This window comes from Grammomys surdaster, unplaced genomic scaffold (assembly GCF_004785775.1).
Source record: "Grammomys surdaster isolate TR1022 unplaced genomic scaffold, NIH_TR_1.0 126531, whole genome shotgun sequence".
Lineage (NCBI taxonomy): Eukaryota > Metazoa > Chordata > Mammalia > Rodentia > Muridae > Grammomys > Grammomys surdaster.
The window spans coordinates 8,926,616-8,934,256 of NW_021621323.1; the positions used below are offsets into that span (position 1 = coordinate 8,926,616).

The window sequence follows — 7,641 nt, forward strand, 5'->3', positions numbered from 1 at the left end:
TTTACCTAATGCAGTGGCTCCTCCAGGCCTTGTAGAGAATTTGGCCCTGCCACACTGTGCCTGGGCTCAGCAGCCTGGTGGAATCCTAGCACACAGTTTCACAACTCTTTCATTCCTGTTCCTATAAAACCAGTACCACGTGGACAGAGGTGCTCAGTTCTACCAGCTCAAGATGTAGCCTGACCCTCTTGTACACAGACACACACATACACTTCTAGTTGTTCAATAGTATTGGTAGCCAGCACAATTTTCCTACAGCAAGTGGTTTGAAATAAAAATCTAATATTTATATTATTAGCTGTTTTTCACAATACCGTCATAAGAATTATATTTTCTCCATTGATTGAGGTCATCATATAATAAGTATAAACTCAGGAGTTTCTTAAATTTTCATTCTGCTCTTAGACCCATACTTGCTAAATTATAGCAGTTTTATATCATTAAATATATTAATTATATATTACACAGTATAAAGTTTTATATTAAATTTTGATGCCTGGTAAATTATTATTTAGTTATCACATAAAGATATATGGAATATATGAGCCGTTAGGAAATTATGCCCACTTGTAAAAGTAACTTTTACGTGCCAGATGTAATTGTTGTCTCAGAGGCTTTCTATTGTATAAGCTCATCCTTTCTACCTCTTTCTCAGTTCTGGTTGACTGCCTGTTCTAGCTCCAAGCTGACAGTTTGGCTTCCCTCAGCTTCTCACTGAATTGCTCTGCTTGGCCTCAAACTAACTGGCAATTTTTTTCTAATCCTCTAGCTCTTATTCTCTGGCTTCAACTGCCTGTGCTGCATGAACAGAACTGAACTCAACGCCATTGCCTCCTGCATGGATTGCCAACTCATTGACTTTATTACATTGTGCTTAACTGACTGAACAGAACTCTCTGAGCTTGATCTATATCTCTCTCTCTCTCTCTCTCTCTCTCTCTCTCTCTCTCTCTCTCTCTCTCTCTCTCTCTCTCCTGCCTGTTCTGTTCTGTTCTCGTGAAAGTTGGACATACCCTATTTCTATTCATTCTGTCAAATCTTTCTCTGATTCATCACTTTGTCTGCTCCTCAATTAGACATCATTTTCAAACATGGTTCTACAAACTACCTTTACCTTTATTGTTTGGGGTTAAAGGTATGTATTCCAGCTGGAACACTCATGTTGCTGAATTAAAATTCCTCTACTCTACACTGATTTTCTGGAGAGAAGTTTTAAGGCAGAAGAATATCAATTATCACTAATCTGAAGAAAGTAACAGAGTGTGCACTGTGTGTTTGCCTGGTAGCCATCAGATTCCTTGGCACTACACTTACAGACAGTTGTGAACTGCTATATGAGTGCTGGGAATTGAACTCATGGTTTTTGGAAGAGCAGCCAGTGCCCTTAACCTCTGAATCATCCCTGGAGCCTGGAATTGTTTTTCTTTAATGCCTAATTCACTGGCTTGTAAAGCTATCTTATATGTTTACGTTAGAAGCATATGAATTAGAGTTAAGCTGTATTTTTCCTTGATAATTGTTGGTATATTTGGATTTTCCATTTTTTTAGCAGTTCATAAAATTTTAATTGAATGAACTTTTGTGTGAACAATGCATACTATGTGCCCAAGTATCTAAAGAACAAATTTTAAAGCAAGCTTTATAATTTATTTTCGAAGTATAAATATTTGAAATAGCTCTTAACCTTTTTGGAAATTTTCCTATAAATTTAGTTTCCTTTCTGGGTTTGCTTGATAGTAGCTACCTGAACTGACATGTACAACTGAGTGGATAATTAACTAAAAAGGAGATAAAGGCAGTAGTAGTCAGATAACATTTAACTATTTCCAAAAAGTAGCATGAACTGAGAGAAATGGATAGGATTTGTTAATCTTACATTTGCTTCTGGTTTACATTCATACAAACAGCTTTATATCCTAAACTTCTAACATTAGTATTGGAATCAAATCCTAAGATTCTAATACTAGCTTTAAATAGTGTGGATTCATTATCCTACCTGAGGCTGTAAGAGAAGTTACATTGCCCCATTACAGAATAAGGATAATAATTGTAAACAGAAAATATGGTAATTAAGCCTTTCTTTGATTTTTGTTTTAAAACCTATTTTTCAGTCTTCGAATGTTTTGCGTTTTTCTAATACTGCTCCTCATTTATTTTTTCACTCACAGTTGCACAATTAATTTCTTCTAAAGATTAGATACCAAAAACTTTTTTTATTGGAATCTGTTTTTTTATTTTTATTTTAAAATGTTACTCAAAGGCTTTATAAGTTTGGTAATGCTCAATAACAAGATGCCCATACAATCAGAAGTGTAACCCAATACCCAACCTAGCTATACCAACTATCTTTGACTGGCGGAGACACGCGAACATCCACCTCCATGTTCCTCTCTCTCCCTCCCCCCCTCTCATCTCCTAGATCCTCCTCCTTACTCTTCCTCTTCCTCTCCTTACTCCTCCCACCATAGCTCCTCCTACATATCAGCCTTCCTGTTAAGATAAAACTTTTCTCTCAAAATACAATTAGAGCATAACTATACCAATTTGTATCAGTAAGGTACGAGATAGACCTAATACCCAGTCCATCATTTTGTTGACTAACCAGAACCTCTGTCATCTCTCCTAACTAAAAGACTTAGTTCTGAACCTGGCTTTTTTCTTGGCTTTAGAATGAATGTCAGCTGAAAACCATCCTCTCAAGTCTTTTCTCTCAAAGTAAATAGCTAGGATTGGCTATGAGACTACAACTCTTCAACCCTGTCAGAAATCCAGAATGACTGAATTAACTGAAATTATGGGAAGCACAAAGCATAGCTTCTAAAACTTAGCCAGTTTATAGAGACCACTGATCACATGGACGGTCCCTATACTACAAAACGTTGGAGCATCCGATATTCAGCCTTCTGGCCCAGGATCATCTGACAGACCTAGTGATGCAGAATTATTAAGGGCTGATTACTCTGTCTTGGCAGATATAATCAGTCGACTATTCTGCAAGTGTGTCCTTTTCTGGACAGTAATTTGTTTATAGATGAAAAGAGGCAGTCCTTGCCTAGTGGCTGTCTCACCACAACTGGAGTAACTCCAAAGATGCTCAATTTCTTCTTAGAATCCAAGACAGGGAAGCTGTCAGGATCAGACAGGTCTCTAATCAAAATGAACCTTAATGTAGAAATGTTTGTAACATCAATTCTGTGGACTTCTGACATTTTGAAAACCAACTATCCATGTAAGGCAATCTGGACTGTTATCTGTTAACTCCTTTCAGCTATTTCTAAATAAAATATAGAAAACACCCTAACAATAAACTCAGAGCCATGAATTTGCTATAGGCCCTTAACTCACAGGCTAACCATCTCAAATCAGTTAAAAAAGTTAAAGAAGGACTAGATCTAAGCCTTGTATTCCTAAATGTGTTATATAGGCACAATGCCTATGACAGTAACAATATTAATCTCACTTCTATATCAATAAGAAACTCGTACCAATGAAAACCTTAAATTTGAAATCAAAGTAAGTTTTGTACCATTTAAGAAATGATAACTTCAGCTTAATAACAATTATACAGATTTCTACCAATATGTTATGGCTATGCAATAAGTCCTGGCTATTCCTCCCTGTTCCAACAAAACCACTACTTTTCCCTAGAAAGACAGCCCAATATTAACCACCTCAGCCCCCAAGCCCAGGGAATAGGGGCGCTGACTCTTCATTAACTTCTTCAAGGTGACTATGAGTGTTGAGATATTAGAAGAGGGGCGGGGGGGAAGTAAATTGATAAGCCTCTGACATCTGTGTCTTCACTGCATTCAGCTGAGATTCCAGGACATCAGAGGTTCGAGCAGGTCTGCTCAGCTTACTTGATGAGTAGATACACCAAGGCTGTGTATTCTGCAATATACAATTCTCAAAACAAATTTTAGTATCAAGATATTTTTTGTTTGAATTCTGGAATCTAGTCTTCTGGTGGCCTGCCTCTATCATATCTAATCCTTATAATTCTGGGAGATTCTATGAGGGTGTGCTCCCACCATCCTCCCATTCCCGCCTCCCTGCTCTCAAATTCCCCAACATTAGGGAATCCAAACTATTGGGTATCAAGGCCCTCCACTTCCACTGATGCCTGACAAGTCCACCCTCAACTACCTAAACAGGTGGAGCCATGAGTCCCTCCCTTTGTGTTCTCAGGCTGGAGGTTTTAGAATGGCTGTTTCAGCTTGTCTCTTAGGACCTCCATTTGTTTTTAATTTCTGTATAAAGATGCATTTTCTTGGACATTTTCTGGGTTGGTCCTTCATTTATTTAAACTAGTTATAAATTTTAAAGCTAGGCAGATAGCTGACTTTGAAAACAACTTGTATTCTTTTTTATTTTACCCTCTAGGTATTTGTACCCCTATCTAATAGCTACACTGTCTGAATCATATTTTCTAGATTTATTACCTAATACACTGAGTCACCTAAACTTCCTAGAGCCAAGATAAATGAGAGCTCTCTTTGGTCTCCCTGGGACTGCTATCCTAATAGATCAGGTTAAACTGACAATGTTTATTCTCTATGAAGACTTTGCTGGCAGCCATCAGCAAGGTACTTGCAAGCTTTTATCTCTCAATGACTTTTTAAATGTGTAGGTATTCACTGTACAGAATTTTGACACATTATTGTAGTTCTCGGAGGCTTTTGCTGTGTATATCAAAAAACACTTTCTACAACAAATTTTAGAAATATATTAATGATATGCAGTACATGTCAGCATTTTGAATGACAGTGGCTCCCATAGGCTCATATATTTGAATACTTGGTACTTGTTTGCTGGAACTGTTTTAAAAGGATTAGGAGGTTTGGCCCTATAGAGAGGATATGTCACTGGGGGCAGGCTTTGAGGTTTCAAAAGATTTCTAGTGTTTTCTTTCTCTCTGCACCATGGCTGTCTCAAGAAGTAAGCTCTCAGCCATTCCTTCACTTAGCCATCCTGGACTCTACCCATCTGAAATCATAGACCAGGTTAAACACTTTTTTTTATGAGTTGTCTTGGCCATGATGGTTTATCTTAGCAATAGAAAAGGGACTAATCCATCAGGCATTGGTAGCACATACCCTTAATCCCAGCACTCGGGAAGAAGAGCTCAGTGGAATTCTGTGAGTTTGAGCCAAGCCTGGTCTACATTATGAATTCCAGACTAGAGCTACATAGTGAGTGTCCACCTGCCTCTGCATCCTAAATGCTGAGATTGAAGATGTACACTACCACACATGGCTAAAGAGCCAATCTTTAAGAGTGTGTTTGACAGGAAGATTTCTGGTAAATACTAGCAATAGTTAAGAATTTGAGGAGTTTCTCATATTTGCCTTTGATGCTAAGTGCTTTATCTTATCCCTTTATCCGAATAAGATAGATTCCACCACCCATTCTGAGGCTTCAGGTATGATTGCTGCTCCCCAGTGCTAGCCCTCAAAATGTGTTCTGGCTCTACTCACTCCACGTGCTGGATTCCATAGTACTCTCAAAGATTTCCAACATATCTCCTTTTATTACAACTAATGTTGCTTAGAGGAACACATCTTAAGGTATAACTACGAAGTTCTGAAGACTGGATCCATGAATGCAATCATGTACCCATAAAGCCTGGCAGGCAGTCTCTTACCCATAGATTATTTACACTATCTGCTTAATTATTGCAGTGCATGAGACTGTCTTCTATTATAACCTAGGGTGAATTCTGACTTTCTAGCACAGATCCAATTGCTGCCCTGCCATCTGGACTTGCCCAGTGTGCGGTGCAGGATTCTAAGGGTGTCCAAAGAAACAAGAAATACTTGATAATCAAAGGATACAGCACACTCTATCAAACCAGACACTAAGATGGACAGATCCACCTCACCCCAAGGAGTGCAGAGATGTACACACAACAGACAAAGTCTTTGCCTTGCTAAAGGCCACTAAGACACAGTGCTGCCCCTCTCCAGACCATCCCTCCCAATATTCAGGGCCCTGGTGTTGAGAGGCTGTAGAATGCGACATTGGGAGGCGGGAGGAGAAAACTTAAAAATGATCTTTGTAGTTCCTGAGAGAAGATGATATGAGAGTTATGGCTGAACCACAACCACATCCCCTACCTGACCTTCAGGGTTGCTTCTGATTTTCATTTATGCTTCGTGTAATGGAGAGGCAGGCAGAAAGATGTACCAGAGCCCTGCCTACTGTCAGTAAAGCAACACTGTAGGACACATCCATTCAGATGCTAAAGATAGAGGCTTTCTCCTCTTAGCCCTCTTGCTCTGTAAACACAAGAGCCTTGTGGGTCAGGGTGGAAGCACTTTCCCCTTTATAACTAGTCTGAAAAGAATTAAGTAACAGCCTCAATTATAGCTGCAATGCTGAAGCCAAATACCATGTTACATTTTACTAATAAAATTTTGTTAGAAAATAACCACATTCAGAAAAAAATCTGCACACATAATCTGCATTTGGATTTGTTCTTTTTTAGTGTTGGCTGTTGATCCCAGGACCTCGCGTATGCTAGGCAAGTGTTCTACCATTGACCTGCGTGACCATATCTCCTTTTTATAAAAATCAAGACACGGTATCAATAGACAAAGTTCAGAGGCCTTGAACTCTTCATGTTGCCTCCCAGATACTAAGGTTGGAAATACGGGCTACCGTGCTCAGTTCCCCCTACCTGTGCTTTTTATGGGTGATTTTGTACTACATAAACAGAGCTGAGTGGTTTCCATGGCGATCTGACACTAAACCTTAAAGTGCATACACTTGCAATTTTCAGGAAAAAAAAACAGTTTATTGGCCTGAGTTAAATGGTTAATTGAAAGTCACTAATCAAGAAAGAGAATATCTTATACTAAAGCAGTGCCCTCATCTTGTGACTCAATACACAGGATCCACCATTCCAATAAATGCTTTGTATCCTGTATCATATGCATGTATTCTGCTACTAAGTGACGTATCCCTTTTACCAACAGGTTCTCAGGGGAGTTGTGTGACCCTAAATTTATCAAGAACTAATTTGCCATAAGTGAGCATTGGGTTTTAAAGCAAATAGTAAGGAAACAAAGCTGACCCAAAGAATTATGGAAGGAATGGGAAAATTGGTAACTACTGATGACTCAAGGAATCTGTTTTATTTCTCTTTAGTTAAGGCAGAGCATAGTTGTCAGAGCATGCATATGGAGACCAGCAGACAGCACTGTAGAATCTCCTTCCACCTTCATGTGGGTTCGAGCAACTCAACTGTCTCAGGTTGTCAGGCCTGTGCAGCAATTGCTTTTACCCAGCTGATCCATCTCGCCAGCCCTCAAGAAACATTTTCATATGGAAACCTTATTCTGTTATATTTTTTTACTATCACATAGTATTCATGATCTCTTATTTTCACTGCTTTGCCTGATGGGTATTCATCATGCGTTTTACAGGTGCAATACCTTTATCAATTAACTATTGATAATTCATCAATTATTGATATTCAATTAAGTATCCTAACCAATGTAGCTTATAGGAAAATAAAATTGAATTCATTCCTGAGACAGAGCCTCCAACCTAAGTTTCCTACAGTTTTAGAAGTTGTCTATGATATCTAGTTGGGCAATATGATGCCATTTTTTTTTTTTTTTTTTTTTTTTTTTTTTT

General features: G+C 38.5%; 1 long non-coding RNA gene across 2 annotated transcripts in view; it reads right to left on the reverse strand.

Moving 5' to 3' along the window:
* Nucleotides 1-7,641, reverse strand: part of LOC114614882 — a 38,770-nt gene that overhangs the window by 2,471 nt on the left and 28,658 nt on the right. The gene's annotated exons all lie outside the window — the stretch shown is intronic.